The sequence below is a fragment of the Cupressus sempervirens genome, chromosome 4, assembly GCF_028749045.1.
Source record: "Cupressus sempervirens isolate cs-2001-9-10 chromosome 4, ASM2874904v1, whole genome shotgun sequence".
In the NCBI taxonomy this organism is placed as follows: domain Eukaryota; kingdom Viridiplantae; phylum Streptophyta; class Pinopsida; order Cupressales; family Cupressaceae; genus Cupressus; species Cupressus sempervirens.
The window spans coordinates 214,050,746-214,070,433 of record NC_143121.1 but is presented as its reverse complement, the minus strand read 5'-3'; the positions used below and the strand labels follow the sequence as shown (position 1 = coordinate 214,070,433).

Here is a 19,688-nt window from a genome sequence, read left to right as displayed (position 1 = left end):
ATAACTTATATACTTACTAATAGTTACTCATATAAACTGTAGACCTCTAATGTGACAAATAAAAGGTTTTTGCAATACAAACACTTCATGTCTTTACTTCTATAAATTTGAGTTGGACATGCACAAATTTAATAATTTTAAGAACATACTTAACTATACTTATGCTCCAACACATGCTTGGAAATGATTACACCAGTTTCATCCAATCAGAAGGCAAGGACTCCTGCTCCTTTGAAACCCTTGTTTTCAATTATCCTACTATCTATTGTGAATTACATTCCTTAGTTTATATATTTATACAACTAGTTCCTTAAAATGGGCTCTACTCACATAATACATAAATTATTTATGCTCATGATGTAATGGTTCTTCAAAAGTCTTTATTCTAAATGGTTTTGGTGGGTCTGATAGAGTTATCTTGTGGTTAGGCAACACAAGACTAGACAACCCCTATTTCAAATAGATGGTTTGATTTTATGAAGAAAATCAGCACCAAAAATAAATTTGTGTTGTGTCTTGCTCTATAAAGGTGTACCAAAAGCTAGAATAAAGCCTACAATAAGCATGACCATCCCAATGTGTTGAAACAAAATTTATTATAGTGTACTCTTGTTCTATTTTGTATCTTACACTCTACCTTGAAGATGGATGTCTTGTACATAAAAAAATATACTAGAGTTGATGATCATAGTTTGATCATAGCCCTTTTGTTAATAGCTACTAAATAGGTAGCAACTAACTCATTTGGATCCAAGCAACCCAGAAAGAAATTATCTTGAGGTCCATACTTCGTGCCGTGCAAACATAAGACATAGGGTTTTGCAAAAATGTTTTGATACATATAAACAATGATTGAAGACCGCAACTGGGAAAGAATGTAAATATTCAAATTTACAAAGATTGAATATAATAAAGGTTTGAATGGACGGTAACATTTCATGTGTAGAAGTAACATAGAAAAATCTAGTATGTGCCTACCATTTTTGAGAGGTCGAGTTAGAAAAGGGTGGGAGATAAGGACAAATTAGATATACTCCTAAAACTATCACTCATTAGACTATGATTGACCCTTCCATAAACTTTTAACAAACCATTAGACCAAAAATCCCTTCATAACTTGTTGTCCCTAGTTCCTAACAACAAATAAAAACCAAATTGCAAAGGATACATTTCTCCATCTAATGAAAAGAATGAGAATATTCAATATTATCCATATCCTCCACATTTTAATGGAAAAGATGTTGAACAATTCATCTACAGACTTATAAATTCTAATGAATTATAACTCTTATATTAATGGAGATGTGTCAACCATTTTTTCACAGGTCAGGAATAAAGATAAATGGAATTCTCTTATACACAAATCATAATTCAGAATAAATCTCTACATTATACAATGATGAGGGATCCAATTATGACTTGGATGACCTTGTGCTTTATGGAATTGGGCTTAGCTTTTTCATTTACAATGGGAAAATGGAGCTAATTAGGAGGATTCCATTCTAAGCATTAATGTAGGAGGACAACCAACAAAGTATCTTTTATCTTGGGTGGAACTTAGAAATGATGAATTCTTTGTTGGAGGGCATGTACTTTGAAACAGAGGAAAATATTGTATTGGAGGGCCTCTATGTCTACGAGTGTGGTTGTTATGGAGATTTATTCTATCTTATCAAAGGCCTTGCAAGAGATTATTTGTGGAACTTCATTTTGTAGAGATGGTGTTTACCAATGGGCCTCCTGGGATAAGGGTTTTGATGTGTTCATACAATATCATAATTTTTTGTCAGAACTAGATATATATAATATGCCCATGTTGGTTCAAACACTCCACTTATTTTGATGAATACAAAGGTAGTGATTTTTTAAGATGGTAAAGAAATAATAAGATTATACAAAATAATGGATTATCATCCCCACCTCACTATGGGAAAATCGTTAAAATTCTATACATAAAATAGGTAGCTAAAGGTTCTCATCACATTCCTGGACTTGTTGAAGCAGTTGTGCACACAATGAGTGAAGTATGTTAAGTGTTGTAAACTAAAAGAAATTATAGAGAAGTTATTCTAGCAATGCTAATGATCATAGGAGTCACTAGGGAGAGCACCTGAAGCAAGTTGTGAGTTGTTGATCTCACAAGAAGTGAGAGAAAATAAGCCATATTCCTTATAGAAACTCCAAGCTGACATATCCAATACATGATTCTCTACGAGAGGCAATTCAAAGGCATTAATATTTATGAAAATTAGTTCTAGTGAGAGTGACTCAAAAAAAACCTTAAGCTCATTCAAAGGGAAACTACATCTTCTATAATGAGGAGAGTTGTTGTGCTTCTTTTACATGTTAAAAAAGAGCTAGATATCTAAACCACCTTTTTTGGATAAGAATAGTGATCACCAAATTCAAAAAGATGATATTAATTCATGGTTTAAACATAGAAAACTGAGTTCACAATGGGATCCCAAGACATGTCAAATTTAGAGGGCCAAATTTTCTCATAGATAGGAAGAAGACATAATAGATTAAAACTACCAGTGGGCACAAAATTATAGTTGATACTTCTGCTACTCTAATGTCAAGTTCAAAATTTTGTAGTCTGTTGATAATGGCTGATAAAAAATGGTTTAAGCCCTACAAGAATCATGTGGAGAGGATCTATTGGACTTGAAAAAATATAGCATGTAAAAGAAAAACCAATTATAGAATGGAGCAGATAGGTGACACTACCTATTTTGGGCCTTTCTTGATTTATTTGGGTGATTTATTTGGTTTCATTTTCACATTATTAACATGAATAGTAGATTGATACATTTGTTTTAGTTTTAAGTGTCTTCTTATATCCCAACAAAAAATTAAAAGGAAGTAACAAAAGCCTTTTTCAACTGCCATTGCTTTTATAGGTCAAATGGATAATAGTATTGCAAAGGGCCTTAACATTGGGATTTGGCTTTGAGATTTAAGGTCAATGTTTTATCCCAGGGGATCATAATGAAATGTTGATAGAGAATTATTGAATGAAAGGTCAGGTGCATTGAGATTTTAGGTCAAGATTTTATCTTCTGATGCTAATGAAATGTTGAAACAACATAATAGAATGAAAAGTAAATTTTCTTGTAAACAATAGGATATTCCTTACCTAAAAAATAACAATTTAGATTTTAAAAATTACAAAATTGTACATTTTTTAAAAAACTTTTCTTTTATTCCTTTGACACCTCATATGCTCACTAATGTTGTCTACTTTTAGGCATTACAAACAATTATAGATCTATATTGCTACAAATATATGAACTTGGAAACAACAAGAATAATATGATATCGGTAGAAAACTTTACCTATTCATCTACAATGGTCTCTGTAGTCTCTACCAATGCCCTTTCCCATGATTGAATTTATTAATCATGTCTTGTTTGACTTGAGCATTTTTAGGAGTATTAGGAAGGAGCCTTACATTCTTGATGTGCTTCTAATAGGGGCATTCATTTCTAGCTCAACACTGGGTATGTTAGGAACATTGGTCTTTGATGTAGAGAATATGGTATGGGGTTTTGCACTTGATTCTACTTTTGTCATTGGATTTTTTTGTCTAGATAGAATAGGTAGACCACGAGCCTCTCCACCAATAGGTTGCATGCTTGTTGGAGTAGCCCTTGAAATATCCTACATGTACAAATATAAATATTTTTGTGGTATAATAAGGAAAAATAATGTAATCAAGCTTACACAATAATATGATGGGACACTACCTTTTGCATCACAATAGATGTCTTGGTAGGCATAGTTGGGTCCTATGTGCCAACATAATGCATTGTTAAATGAGTTACTTTATAAATTTATTGTGTATAAAAAAAATTAAAATTAGTAAGTATATAAACTAAAATATTTTAATAAATTGTATAAAAATATAGATAAAATTTTACCACTAGTATAGTACTAGATATACTAACTGATGTAATAGTGGTTGGAATGACTTTTGAGATGATCTGCATTCCAAAAATAATAAAATAGCATTATATAGAATGTAACATCATATAGAAGGTAACATATGATAAATGAAATTATAAAAAAAAAAGTTTTCAATCTTACCTCTTGCATCATCATCATTATATGTTGCCCTTGTCCATTTTTTAGCATTACAACTAAAGCACTTAAAATCAATGGATCCCCCATAGAAGCATTTATAGCAGTTTGAGCAACATTCTTTAAGAAGTACAAAATGTTAATTAAAAACAATTACGAACATGTTTATTAAACAACATATGCAAGCAATATTACTAACAAATTTAAATTCAGTCCAATTTGAAAATAAAATGTACAAATTCCATTAAACTTCAACATAAGCAATGCTCATTATGCATCTTTTTTGAGTTTGTGGTATTACATTTCTCTTGCCTAGGTCGTGATTGCTTAAAATTTGTAGGTTTAAATTATGTAAAGTTTCAAAAAAAATCAATTGAGATTTTGGGATGTGCTAGATTGTGTACCTCCACCAAATAGAAAAGTGTATTTAAAACAAATGCTTCAAGAAATACAACAGAAATAAATTAAAAACATAAACTCTTCCAATTAAAAAGTACAAGTTGTATGCATTCAAATTACAAAAATGTAGTAAAAAAGAATTCAAATTACTAAATGTTCATTACATTTTGTTTATAACTAAAAACTCAATACTCTGAATATTTAATAATATTATATTAAACCCTTACAATAATCTTGAAGTTAACATGGAAATCAAACCATATCATCCTCACATGAAATGTCCTCATCTGATGGCATAAATATCCCTTCATCATTGGGCCCTAAATCCACAAATAAATATATACCATCACTTTCATGGTCTTCTAACCTCTAGCTATAGGTAAATTAAAATCAATTAAGTCATCATCTTCATGGGCTTTTTGTCCATTTGGTTCCTTGTGTCCCTCAAGCACTTCATTAAACTCATCATGCTCTTCATTGTGGTCATATGCATCATTGACAATACAATTTTCATCATCAACATCATGGTCACTTATGTCTTCAAGTGGGACTCCATCATCTTCAAGTAATTCACCATCCTCAACTTCAAAAAATGTTGTTCTTCATCCTCTAGGATCATAATCAATGACAAATGCCCAACCAAGTTGTTCTAGATTTGGAATCAGAAATATCTAGTCACATTGATTTAGAAACACATAAGGTTTGGAAGTGGCCTCAAACCTAGATGTATTGATCATATAGAATCAATTATTATGCAAAAAGATTGTTTTTTCATCACCCACTTTGATTAGCCTGTACCATTGAACACAGAGAACAATTTTCTTGAAAGATGTAAAATCAAGCTCTATAATATCCTCCAACACTTCATAATATTGAAGTGTCATTCTGATTGGTTGTATATCATTTTCATGTTAATGACAGTCCACCTCAAATGATACTAAAACCCCAAGATCATAAGTTTGTCTCTTTTCATCAACTCTTTTTATGTGAAAGTGATGACCAAGATTCCACATCACTTCATAATATTTTAACTAAATTCATTAAATATATTCAGTGGTTAGATTCAATGATACAAAATATAAAATAAAATACATTAAACATTTCTACTATGTTAATATACATGTATCACCTCCACATTCATAGATCCTCAGACAAAATTTAATTGTTGTGGTGTCACTCTGTTCTTCTTTTTGGTCACCTCATGTTCAATATTGGTCTTTAGCCAATTCCATGAGCATCTCTCTGTCCATTTTCTTTCATGGATGGCAAGTAGTCCTCTAGTAGTGCTTTGAACATATTTATTATATATGTTGGCCCATGCCTTTTCATCCTCTAATTTCTTTTGTTCAACATACTTCTCCATCCAGTCCAACATAAATTTGGAATTATAAGCAATATACAAATGTAATACCTCCCACTCAATTGCATCTAAAATGAAAAATAAATTTGTTCAATATATTAATAAATATATGAAGTCTTTAATTGTTAAATTCAACATCGAAATAACTATTTCATCATTTTTGCATACCTTTTATCCTTTCTGATGTCCCTTGAACCTCTATTTTTTCTCCTTCAAATGAGTGAAGTTGGCTATAACTCCATAATTATGGAGCTTCAAGGTGCAATTGAGGAAAGTACTCACTTAAATGAACCATTGCCTAAAAAAATGGTACCCCTCAATCATGTATCCTTCTACTCGAGCCTTTTTCCTAACAATTTTTTTAAAAAATCTTCTTATATCTCTCCACTCGCCACATTGTTCTAATATGAATAGGACCACACAACTCAATCTCTTCTACTAAGTGTACAAGGTAGTGCTCTTGAGAATTAGAAAAGTGTAGAGGGAAGCACATTTGAATATCACACATCAAAAGTGATATATTCCTCTTCTAGTATTTCAAATCTTCTTGATGTATCTCTTTAGATGAGACCCACCTACATCATTAGGATGTATTAGATAAAGATTAATGATATCTTCAAAACTAAAAGTATTAGCTTATATTAAGCCATAAGTAATGATGCAATTCAAATGATAAGATTCTTGGATGATTATGCATTATTGATTCAAAATACCTCAAAAGGTTGGATAATTTGTAAATAGCTAATTTGATATCTTGATCAAAATTGCTTGGCATTGTTGCAGGCAACACATACTACACAACCATTGATGAAAACCATGTTAAAATATGTGCGAGTTGATAGTTTCACTTGGATATAATTTTTTTTAACAATGTTTCCAATAATTATAACATATAAGAAAGTTACCTTTATCCAATATGCCAATCATGTGTTTTTAGGCCTGAAAACTCTAATCCATCTCTTGCGAATACTTTTTTCAATGATACTCCAAATCTAGAACAAAATCTTAATATTTTGATTGTTTCAATGATGCTTTCTTTCTCATTTGATGTAAGATTCCATGGAGGATGAGCATATGAATTATCTCCATGTAACCACATGTTTGGCATGATATTGAAAACTTGAAGGTCCTTTCACATTTTTATTTTTGCTTCAAGGCTGGCTCCATTTAGATGTTTCCATAAGCACTCTGCCACATTTTTCCCAATATGCATAGTATCAAATAGGTGGGCTATTGGAAAATTCTCATAATTTTCTATTTTATATAAAATTGAGTGTCTTTTCATTTCTAGTGGAATTCTTGCCCCTTCCATTTTGTCATACATTGTTTTCCACCTACTAGGGTTCATTCTTCTTGGATTCCTTGTTTCCATTTCTTGTCCATTGAACTTGTTCTTCTCATATAGTCAATAGCAATGATTTTCTTGTAAGAAATGTCTATACTCATCATAGATTGTTTCCTCGAGATCTTTAGACTACCTAGACAGGGTTTTTGGCCCACATGATGGGCAACCATGTTCCCCCTTTGTTTGCAGCCCTAAAATAAGAAACTGGAGTTAGTAAATTTCAAAATGAACAAAATAATTGAAAAATTAAATTTAACATATATTACTAGAACAAATAGAGAGTCCAGGGGCATCATGTATTTTCCATATAAGTATTGCATGAAAGATAAAGTTTTTATCATTGATAGGTTTTGATACATCATACATATTTACACCTTTCCACTATTCATGAAGCTCATCAATGATGGGCTCCATGTACACATCCATATCATTTACTTGAAACTTCCCTAAGCAAAATAACAAAAGTAACAAGGTTTAGTAAAATTGAAGAATTTGTAAAGAAACTTCAAGAAAGTATTACAATCACATATGTTCTAATGCTTGGTATGATAAGAGTTAGCATTGCATGCTCCTTCTTCATTGCCATCTAGGGAGGGAGATTATTTTTAATAATTAACACTGGTAAAATGGAATAAGTTGTTCTAAGATCTCCAAACGGATTGACACCATCCATTGCTAGAGATATTCTTGCATTCCTTGACTCATTTCTTAAATGTGGCCTTTTTCTTCAATCTCTTTCCAATAGTTGCTATCTATAGCCATACACATGATATGATCTTGGCTTATCCCATGTATATGATAACTCATCTATTTTTCCAACTCCTTACTTTTGAACATTCTCTCAAACCTTGGCTTTAGTGGAATATGTCGTAGCACTTTGTATGCAACCTTCTTGGATACTTGATCTTGTCGATACCTACTTCTGTGACACACTGGGCATTGCTTCAAATTTGCATTCTTTCCATAATACAAAATATTGTCATTTGGACATGCATCATATATATTATACTCCATTCCAATATCTTTCATTATTGAAGATAATTCTCTATGAGAATGAGGTAACTTATTATCCTTTGGAAGTATTTTGTTTGCCAAAAGCCTACATGATAAAAAAATGATTTTAATAAGTATACACAATGCTTAAAAACATTGAGACATTAAATGGAATTGATTTATTAGAATATCAAATCCTATCTTAATATGTTAGTTAAGCATGTATCTGTCAATCCATGAGTCACCTTCAAGTTCAACATCAACATAAGTGTTACCAGTATAGAAGTATCTTCAATTAAATAAAGAGGCATCCTAGATAGCTAAGCTATGGGTGAATCAATAACTTCTTCAGAAGATTTGTAGAAGCCTTGGAGTAATTCATTCACACTAACTTCATTAATCTATGAAGTAGTTTCATCCATATATGTGTCTTGCTCTTCATCTTGGGATTGAATATCATCAATATCATTCATTGGTTCTTCAAAAATATTGGGAATCAAAAGAAACATTTCATCAAAAAAAATTGAAATGATCAATTCTAAAATATTAACTAATAAGGATATAAATTATTTATTTTAAGATATGCTAATTAAAATGTACCTCTTCTATGTAAACTATGTATTTGAATCTATGGATAGCAACAAGTTGTCACCTCTTTAGTTTCCTATTTTCACACCTTTGTCAAGTGCAATATATCATTTCATTGAAGTATGCATTTGTACTTGGAGTAGGTCATGGTGCTCGTTCATCTAAATATTTTGATGATGATGATGTCCTATTATCTTGAATCCACCATATACTATCAATAATAAGCATGTTAAATTTTTAATTTACATAGAACATATTCTTCAAGAGCCCATGATTGCAACTGAAGAAATTCAAAATTTGAGATACCTAATTTGAATATGTGTATTTCCTTAGGTAACTTGAGATGGTGTCTTAGAATGATTTGTATCGCTATTTAACACAATTTTATAGAAAAAAAGGATGTGATTATAGGTAAGCACCATCTCATCATAAAATCATACCTAAGCACCATCTCTTCATAACCATACCTAAGCACCATCTAAGATACATGGTTCTCTTCAAAAATCTCTCTCACAAACCTTATGATTTTCTCAGTTCAATATCCCAAGGGTAAGATTAGTGAATTTGTCTCACTTATTACCCCTACTATCGTTGTATGGTAAGATAATTGAAGATGTTTTATAATTTTAAGGGTTTTATCAGTGACAATGACATTTCTTAAATATTGTGAATTACTCTAAATAATATTAAAACTAACAAGTTTAATATTTTAATAATATTAATTACTCTGTGTTAAATATCAAGTCATAGTTAATGTTTCATTTAAATAAAATGATATTACAAGTACAAAAAACAACATAAATACCTAGTCCACTATTTTGTGTGGACACCAAGAAGATATCCAAATAGCAAGCTAGAAAAGAAAATTGTAGAGGTTAGTTACAATCATTACATAAAAAGTTGTTAAAATATAGGAAAATATAGGTCAATCCTCCTTATTCCATACTTTCTTGTACTAAGAATTTAACAAGAAGAATAAGCATAGATAGTTATTGACTGGGTAATATGGAGTGGTATTAATCATATCCTATATATAGCATTCATATTAAAATTATCTCTACAACTGATAAAATTGTATTTTAATAGTAAAGAGAGATGTAGAGTTTAGACAAAACTTGTACGTAGATACTAACAACAAGCTTGTGATTCTCTACCCAACTCAAAAAAAAAATTAATTTCTAATGAGGCATAGTTGTAGTATGGTAGAACTCTTCTCAAATTGCACTCAATAAAAGGATGAGCAATAGATGTTGAAGTAAAAAGAAAGAATGGTCATCTGTGGGTTTAAACACCACAAAGATTCACACCACCTTAAAGGATAAAAGGCCTAAGAGTGGTTTCTTTCTTTCTAAAAGGTTCATAAAAGAATCCACCTCAAGTCAAAAAAACTTTCCAAATTTTGACAAAAACTCCACCTAACATCTGAAAGATAATAGGTGTTTTATCCATCAGGGCCTAGCACTTGGAAGTTACACTAATTTGAAACACCAACACACTAGCACATGGCTAAAAGCTAGTAAATATATACCAAAGAAATGTGTGCATCAATTAACAAATAATATTCGCTCATTTTGTTTGCTCATTTAATCAAAAACTTTATAAAACCATAATAGAACTATGTGTAACATGAGAGAAGACACATATTGCTAAATAGAGTGCATCATTTTATGGTTAGAAAAAAGTAATTCTCTACCAAATAATATGGTAAGATGTCAATCATTATAGTAATGTGGACTCAGCTTCAAAAGCATTATGGACTAACAATGGGCACACTTTTAGTAGCTTCATCACTCATAATCTCCACATAGGTTTGTAAGGGAAATCTAACTAAAATTTTAGGATGGATGAGCTGTCAATAGTGTCCTTCAAGTGTCTTAAAATAAAGGAAAACCCATGTAAAGTGTAGCCGAGATGCAATATGTAGATGCTAATATCTACTCATTTGTAAATTTCATACAACTCATTAAAAGTTATGAAAGAGTATCAATGAGACAAGATGTTTGGGGGGAAGCATTGACTCTTCAGAGCATGTATAAAAGAAGATAAAAAAACACACAAAAGGAGGATTATGGATAGAAGAAAAGAGGAATCTTAGCGCAATCATTATAGCACAACCCAAACAATGAAAATGATCATGGTAGGAGCCATTTTTCTATATACAGTTGGAAAAGAAGATTTAAGAATATTGAGCATGGGATTTCATCATACTTCTCCAATCTATAAGCCTTAAGAAATAATTGTAGATGGAAAGTGATATATAGTGTAGAAATAACATTTAGAATAGCAACAGCCATGGGCAGGCAATTAAGAATGAAAACCAAATACTTGTTGAAGAATATGAAAACACAATATGAATATAATTGATAACTATAGCGCAAAATAATTAGAAATTTTCCAATATATATAGAAGAATCCATGATTCTCATGGGGAGCACATGACTTTGATAAGAATGGAGAGACATATATGAAGACTAAGTCAATATCAAATCCTGTAGGATAAGGAGTCAACAAAAGAAGACTCAATGGGATAAACTTTGACCATTGAACAAAAAGAACACAAAATTGAGGAAGTAAACAATTAAACTAGAATATGGAGTCTACAATAGTGAAAAATATATATCTGCATAATTAGAGAACATATGGACAATGAGGTATATATATATATATATATATATATATATATATATAATTTAAACAAACCTTCATAGGTAATATTTCACCCAGCCACGTCAAGAATAGAACATCGACCATAGTTGTAGTAATAGATTCATAAAGTGATCATGTCAAATATAAATAGTAAGAATCCATAACTCAAAACACTATAACTAACTCAATATTTCTTTACCCAATCATGGAAGGAGAAGAGGAAACTTCCATCATGCAGCAAGATATAGGATGACACCACAGGGGGAAGAAATATGGAAGGCATGGGTATGCTACAGAGATACCTTGAGAAGACAAAGGGAAGATGAAGATAGAAAGATAAGACAATGAGAAGAGGAGGAGTCAAAGTATTTGAGACTAAGATGCCACCAACCATTGCCACATTTTTACAAATTGATGAACCAACTGTTGTCGTAGATACAAAATGGACTTCATTTCAGCCTCCAATTAAAATCACAAAAAAATAGAATCAATTGGAACAATCTAAAGATGAAGAAGACAAAGGGAAAGGGTTGGACAAAGTAATCTCCTATAGAGGGATAGGGGAAGATATGTGGAGAAGAAAGATTGAAAAACATGTGTAATTATGTATAATAATTCAGTATTTTGTGAATTTTTTTTGGTTTACTAGTCTAGATTGCAACTCTAATTCTTTCTTCCTTATTCCTTGGTTGTGGTGATCCTCAAGATTCTTAGATATATGGTAATGAAGTATAGTATTTTTATTGATGTTTAATGTTGTCTTGAATCATTGGGTTATTGTCAAAAAAAAAAAAATTGCTCACTGTTAGACAACAAATTCTGCATATTTTATGAGAAAGGTGCCATGGTAACTACATATTCTCATTTTGTGGAGAGAGAGAAGATTGTTAAAGATTTTGTGTTTTTGAGATTGTCATATCATGAGTCTACACCATAACATTGTTCCCCATAAAGGTATGGACCAAGAATCAACAACTACTGCTGCAAGTAATTATAGTGAATCAACATTCTTAAAAAAATGTGACAGAGGATTGGTTAAGGTTGGCAAGTGTATTTGAGGGTTTTTATATAGTAATGAGATGTTGAAGATTCCCTTGGAAGAGTGGAGTAGGTGAACTACTGAAGTTTGCAAGCTAGTTTCCATATTCAACAATGAAACCCTCATTGTGGCAAAGGTTTGAAGGATCTACCATCTCCTCAATGACTAACAACCCAAAAGTCAGAAGTTTGAGAGCTCTTAGTAAGGTAATGATGAATTCAAGTTCATTTGGTAGGGTTACTTGAGAATTTTGAAAGTTTATAGTTGAATGTGTTCTTTAGGCATATTAGCCTATATTAGGGCCTATGAATTATATGCCTTAATAAATAGTCCACCAAATCAAGGCCCCTCTATACCCCTATCCTTAAAACTTGTCCTATCATCCCCCTATCTCCCAAGGTGGTGTAACTATGGAACCATGTGATTACTCCCAACCTTTACATAACTACTATTGTGAGACCATATGCTTGTAAGTAGTTTTCCTACACCATCAAAGAAGGCTCTTAGCATGGTCGTTGAATAACACAAGTTGTGAAATTCTCTAAGTTACTCTAACAAAGCCTTCAATAAATTGATCAATACTACTCTTTCATATTGTTTGACAACATTCTTGTCTGCACTCGCGAGTCCTTTGATGGAGACCCGTGCACCAATGCATGCATTTTTCTCTATTGGGAGATTCAAATGTTTTATACATTAAAGATTTCCTATGCTTAAGATGCACTTCAGCAATAAGAAGCATGTACATTTTTGCTTCCTGAACATGCTAAGATGTCCTTATACTCAAATCGCAAGTTAGTAAAGCCTTTGTTATATTTATTACAATGTTGAAAGCCAATATGAGCCATATACCACTACTCTTAGTCAACTCTTATTATGTTTGATAAAGGTATGTGTATGATGATGGTGTTCAAGAAATTATTCTGCAATGCATGAAATAGTGGCTACATTTCTATAAATGAACTTATAGTATATGCATTAATGCTTTTGGGGTAGTTGGGAACATGAGTTTGGTTGAAGAGGTGTTTGAAGAAATGAAAAATTGAGGATGTGCTCCAGAGGTATGTATATACAATTTCTTGATTGTTGTTTGATGTAAGGCAGGAAAATTGAACAAAGCTATGGACACGATTATAGAGATGAAGGACCAAGGGCATAACTTCAATGACATTAGTTATGGAACTCTGATACGTGAACTTTGAAAACTGAATAATATCACTAATGCATTTAAACTTTTCAGTGAAATGGTTAATGATATTTGCAATCCTATTCTGATAATGCTCTTCTTGATGGCCTGATGAAGGTTGGAATTATAGACAATGCATGCAAAATCTTTGAGACAATGGTGTAGCAGGGCATGGTGCCAAATATCTTCTCTTACAATATCTTGATTGATAGATTATTCAAGAAAGGTAGGGTAGAAGTTGTCTATGTGCTCCTTGATGATTTGAAGATGAAAAGATGATGTGTATATGCAATCGCATATAGCATCTAGTTAGTTTGTATTTCTATATGATAGGAAGAATTGAGGAATCTCTTAAATTATTGGAAGAAATGGAACCCAAAGGGCTATCATCTAACATGGTAATAGTAACATCACTATTAATTTCACTTTATCATTGTGGTAGATAGGACCAGGCATGTTAGCTTATGAAGCAAATTGGAGATAACAATGTTGTCTATAATATCATAAGGGTGGAGTGTTGATATGGAGGTAGTAACTAATATGTCTTGACTAAAGATTTATATTTGTAAACAATGAAAATGCTTCTACTGGTATTATAGGAAAGAAAAAGGAACATACTAAAATTTGGCCTCTCATTGGTCATTTATCATATTTGAAAACAAACATGGGAGATAGTATTAGTGAGAATCATTCCTCAAAGCTCATACGGGATCCAAAAATATAAGCAAGGTCTCTCAAGGGATATTAGATGAAAATAACTTTACTGTTAGTCTATCATCTTTAGAAATGTTTGTAAATGACACAAGGATAAAAAAAATCCATAGAAGAGGAACGGATGTTCTGTTACTTCTAAAGTCTCAATCAATTATACAAATGTTGTTGGTGAGCAAGATTCTCCAAAATGATATTTTGATTTTGAAGCTTATCCAAGATTTTTTTGAATTTAAAGGAAGAATGATACAAGGTTGAGAGATGGATTCTTTTAATATTGATATGTTCAACACTTTCATGTCTTTTTTTCAAAACAAAGGAAGGTAAATACAAATTTTAGGTTATTTAGAAATATGTTTAACAATGCAAGTGAGCCTAAAACCTATACTTATAATACATTGCTAACAAAGTTTTTAAAGAAAGGATATTTTGGGGAGGCTGGGGACTTTTCCTTGAAATGGGTAGGAAATCATGTTTTTTTTATGTAGCTACATACTACATAATCATCGATAGCTTTGAAAAGTAGGGTGAAAAAGGTATGTCACATGTAGTTCTTCAGGAAATGTTAAGGAAGGGAGGATACTTGGACATTGTTATGTACAATACATTAATAAATACAACCAAAAAAGTAGCTGACTTGGATGAGGTAGAATTTTTGTTTAGAGATATGAATGGTAATGGGATAATTCCACAGGTTGTCACTTATAACACTCTAATAGAAGTTTACAAAAAACCAAGGTAGAGAAGGCTTATAAAATATTGAGAATGATGATAGATGCATGTTGTTCTCCATATCATGTCATAGATTATTTCAACGAGTTTCTACAAGGATTAGCTACAGAAGCTAGAAAGAGAGAAAATGTCAATACATCATCCCATTAAATTTGACTCTATGCATTATTATCTAAACCAAGTATTCATTTTCCCATCAAATTGCAATATATTTTTCTAAAAGATACGAAAGTAGGATTTTCTCTTCACCATCTTAACAGAATAAACTAAGAGAGAACATGTCGTAGAACAAAATCATACCATTTAGAATAGTACGCTAGACAGAGCAACTTGATGGAAGGTCCTTTGTGCCTAAATCAATTAGTGCAGAGGCCTTTAGCAAGTAAAAAACATGTGAAATTAATATGCTAAAAAATCCTTTTTTATAGGCCATCTTGAGTAACATAAGCCTTTTTTCTTTAAAAAAAATCATTGTTTTTGAAGGTATAGAGACTTTTAAGCTAAGATATTAAAATAAATAGGAGTTTGGGCTCTGCAAGAAAATATCAAGATCATTTAATTTCTTTTACAAACTATGAGGGCTTTCAAAAAAAGGAGGATTTTGGATAGGTGATGCCCTGCTATGATCAATACTAAATATTAGTACAAAAGAATCAAATTACAGTAGTGTCTACAACCATAGAAATTATTAAAACCCTAACCTTATAGAGGAATTTCAATCTACATACGCTCCTTGCTCATCTATCCCCAGTAACTGCTCTGTAGAAGCTGCACCATAGACAGGAGAAGCAGAGAATTAGTGTTTATGACATAATAACCAAATAGTGTTGTATCTAAAATGATCTTTGACTCTACCTGCTCTGTGAGGGGAGACATTGTAGAATGATTTCTTTGGCTTATCAATAACTCCTTTGATTTATTTCATCAATTTTAGCTTTTAAAATGGGCTACAAGAAACCTAAGAGATAGACATGCATCATAACTACATGAAGTAAGGGAAACCACCATTTGGTCCTTTCAATCATCCCAAAGAAGCCCACTAGCCAAGGCTGAAGCACTCTGCAACAACCCTCATCCCAAGGCTCATCCCTCGATTACTTACTTAATCTTTGTGAGATATAATTCATTTCAGTTTGGTTTCCCTTCAAAAAACCATCTTAGTGTTTTTAGAATTTATATTTTTATTCTTGGCAATGATTAATTGTTCCAATCATTTTCATTTTTTAATATCCTTATTGGAAACCTTTATTAAGATAAGGTTTAACAATCATAGGCTACCTAGATGAGATCAAAAAAAATTTGATAGCTAGCATACCATGGATGTGTGGTACAAGTCATTAGGTTCAAGAAATATGTCCTAGAAAATATAGGTAAACTTTGAAAGTATGACCCATATCTATAGAATGATCCAAATGGGGTATGGATCTGCAATCCACATCTTTGGAATGATACAGGTAGGGTATAGATCTATAGGTCAAGGCAATACTAGTAAACATTAATAGTTTAGCCTGCCTGAATACTATCTACACAAAATCAAACTTCTTGATCATTTCATTCTAGCAACATAAGAGGATTTTTACCACAAACAAAACCACTTCCATTTCTTTGAACTAAGGAAGGGACACAATATGGCTCCCATGAGTTTTTGTCAGAAATAAATATATATATATATATATATATACACATATACATATACATGTTTAAAATTTAATTCAAATCAGAACCATGAATGGTGGTTTGGCCCACATTGGAGGTGCAAAAAGTTTAGAAAGGTCTTTTGGATCAGATAAGATCAAAAAAAAAATGATCATCATTTTTCTCAAAACAAAAGTCCCCATTCAAGTCATTCTGAGCCATCTTCTCCAAATCCTTTAGGCATGGGTAAGGGGAATGTCAATTCTAGTCAAGCTTGGCCCCTTGCAGCCACTAGCTACCTTAATCCTAAGTTGTCAGATCATGGTTCCAACCCACCCAGAGTTTTCTTGGCTCTCAACAAAAATAAAGCTAAACATGTGATCACTATCCCAGAACACATGTTGTAACTTTAGGTCGATAAACTACAGGCAAGAGCCCAAAAATATAAGATTTTTGAATTTTCCCCCCATTGCATGTTGATTTCAAAATGGTTTACTTTGAATTGGAAGGGGGTTATTGATTATTTTATATTAGATGATGGGGAGGGCTCTTACATTGTGCTCAAAGCATCAAGGGATAGGATACACACAAAAAAGGACTAGTTTGTGTCTAGAAGTAGGTTGGTTACCTTGACCTAGGTCCCAAATTTTATTCATTCTGAGATGGTGTTTTTATTTTCCTCAATATGGATTTCCTTTCCATTATTGCCTTTAAAGTACTAGGATATGGACATTCTCGAAATTATTGACAACTCTCTGGGAATTTTCATGAAAATCGAGTTTCTACTCCTTTGAAGATTGTATTGTTTCGGTTATATTTTGTATCTTGAAAGACCTCAGAAACAACATTCCCATTGAGATTATTTTTAGATCAAAGTTTGGAGATCTGGCACAAAAGTTACAAATTGACTCTCCAGACATGGTTAATGACAAACAATGTAAGCTAGGCCACCTTTGTATAGAATGTAGCGTAGGGTCTAATAGATTAGATAGAGAATGTTCATATTTGTCCTCTATTGTTCACAAATGTTCATTGTATCAAGAAGAGGAATGAGTCACAAAAAATTTTCTTTTACTAGATGGACAAGATATCAATGTGAATTTTGTTCCAACCAACAATATATTTTAGATGGAGCAAGCTCAAGCAAATATTATCATTCCTCAAGTCCCAAACAAGTGTTTGGATAACATAAATTCTATGGAAAGTCACTTAGTGACAACCCACAATGTTCGAGTACTCCAAACTGAAATGGAAGTCATTCCCAACATTAATGCGGTTAGGACTCAAGTAATAGCATACTCCACTTAGCCATTACATGTTGACCATGCCCCCAACATCTTTCATCAGGAAGCAATGGAAGAGACATAATTAAGTCACATTGCCAAATAAAGAAGAAGGGGTTTGGATGTTGTGTTTAGTTTGGATCCTGGGAGGGATCATACATTGATTCATCATCAAGATAATGTGAAAAATCTATTGATAATTTGGAAATCCTCCAATGAAATAAAATTGGAACTAACCAATTTAGTGATGAAGAGTTGGATCACAATACAACATCTTCTCCTGGGGGTCCTCCACTTTCACCAAGCTTTGTAGCTTTGGCCTTAGGCCATAAAGAAGCACAAGCCTTTGAAGATAAGTAGGAAGAGATAACATTATCAACCATTGGGCAAGATACATGTGATAACATAGTCAAGGTAGTATCAGATACAAAGCTTCTCCTTCCCCATTTTTTAGAAACAATTTTGAGATTATTTGACCATGCAATAGGAATAGTTAGAAATTCAATTGATGAAAGTGTGCCCCATTCTTGATTTCAATCATGGGATCCATTCATCATTTCAAGAAGCCGTTGAACCTCGTCTTCTCTCTCTGTCACCTTCTTGAGGGGGCATCTTGTAGTCTAGTCTCTCCTCTTCTTATCTGAGACTGGGGCAACTTTGTTGCTAAAACATCTTCCTCGTGTTATCTCCGTTCAAACTTCTTTGAAATAGTGTTTTCACAACACTATGTCAAAGAGGGGCAAAATGTAGACACCTAAATTTGATTACACCACTTTGATAATCCTATTTAGCTATCTCTAAAGGCGTCATTAATTAAATTCCTATTTAATTAATCCTTTGCCATCCCCTAGCTAATTAATTTAATTAATCATCTATAGTCATAATTGATAAATCAAATAACCCATCATTTATCAATTAAATCCTATTCTCCTATCTAAATCCCAAATTTATCACTTTAACAAATAAAACCCTCAAATCTAATAGCCCCTAAACTATGGTAAATCCTCCATTTAGCCTAATCCACCCCATCCACCCATACTAACTAAGCTTAGCCATTAACTCACCCACCCTCATCAATACCATCCACTTGCACATCTCTAACATCCCTAATCTAATCATAACCCAAGCCTAACCCATCCCCTAACCATTTGCACAATCTTAAATGAGATTAAGACTTTCCTAAACCAAGCTAAAGTATATCCCCTCAAAATATCCCAACCACCAAGCCATAAATGCTCTAACAAAGTTATAAATGACTCTTACAAGCCCATTCATTGCTCTTACAAGCCATTATGAGGGTCTTTATGAGCTTTGAGCCTCCTTTGTTGACCCCTCAACCCCTCTTGCTCTAACCAATGACCCTATGACATGTGTCACTCTCTTGTTGGCTGTAAGGAAGCACAATCCATGTGCTCTCCTCTCATTCAATCTGAGCCCTCCATAAGCTTTCTCCTTTCCTTCCATCCTAGCCATCGATCCCTCAAGCCCTTTGCCTATTTAAGGAATCCACTCCCAAACCATTTTAATCACAATCCATCAAGTAAAGTTATTGTAATATCCTCCCCTGATTTGAACTTTGACTTGTAGAAATTTAACTTAAGGAATATTGTCAAAAACTTTTTATGCAAACTCATAAAGTTGATTTCCTCAATAAATTACTTTCCAATGAGTAGATTTACGAACAACTA

The 19,688-nt window shown here is 32.4% G+C and overlaps 2 pseudogenes; one reads left to right on the top strand and one right to left on the bottom strand.

Annotated features, from left to right (window-relative positions):
• LOC149560747 (G-type lectin S-receptor-like serine/threonine-protein kinase At2g19130) overlaps positions 1-19,688 on the bottom strand; it is a 94,553-nt pseudogene that overhangs the window by 24,034 nt on the left and 50,831 nt on the right.
• On the top strand, positions 12,371-15,232 carry LOC149560748 (uncharacterized; annotated as a pseudogene).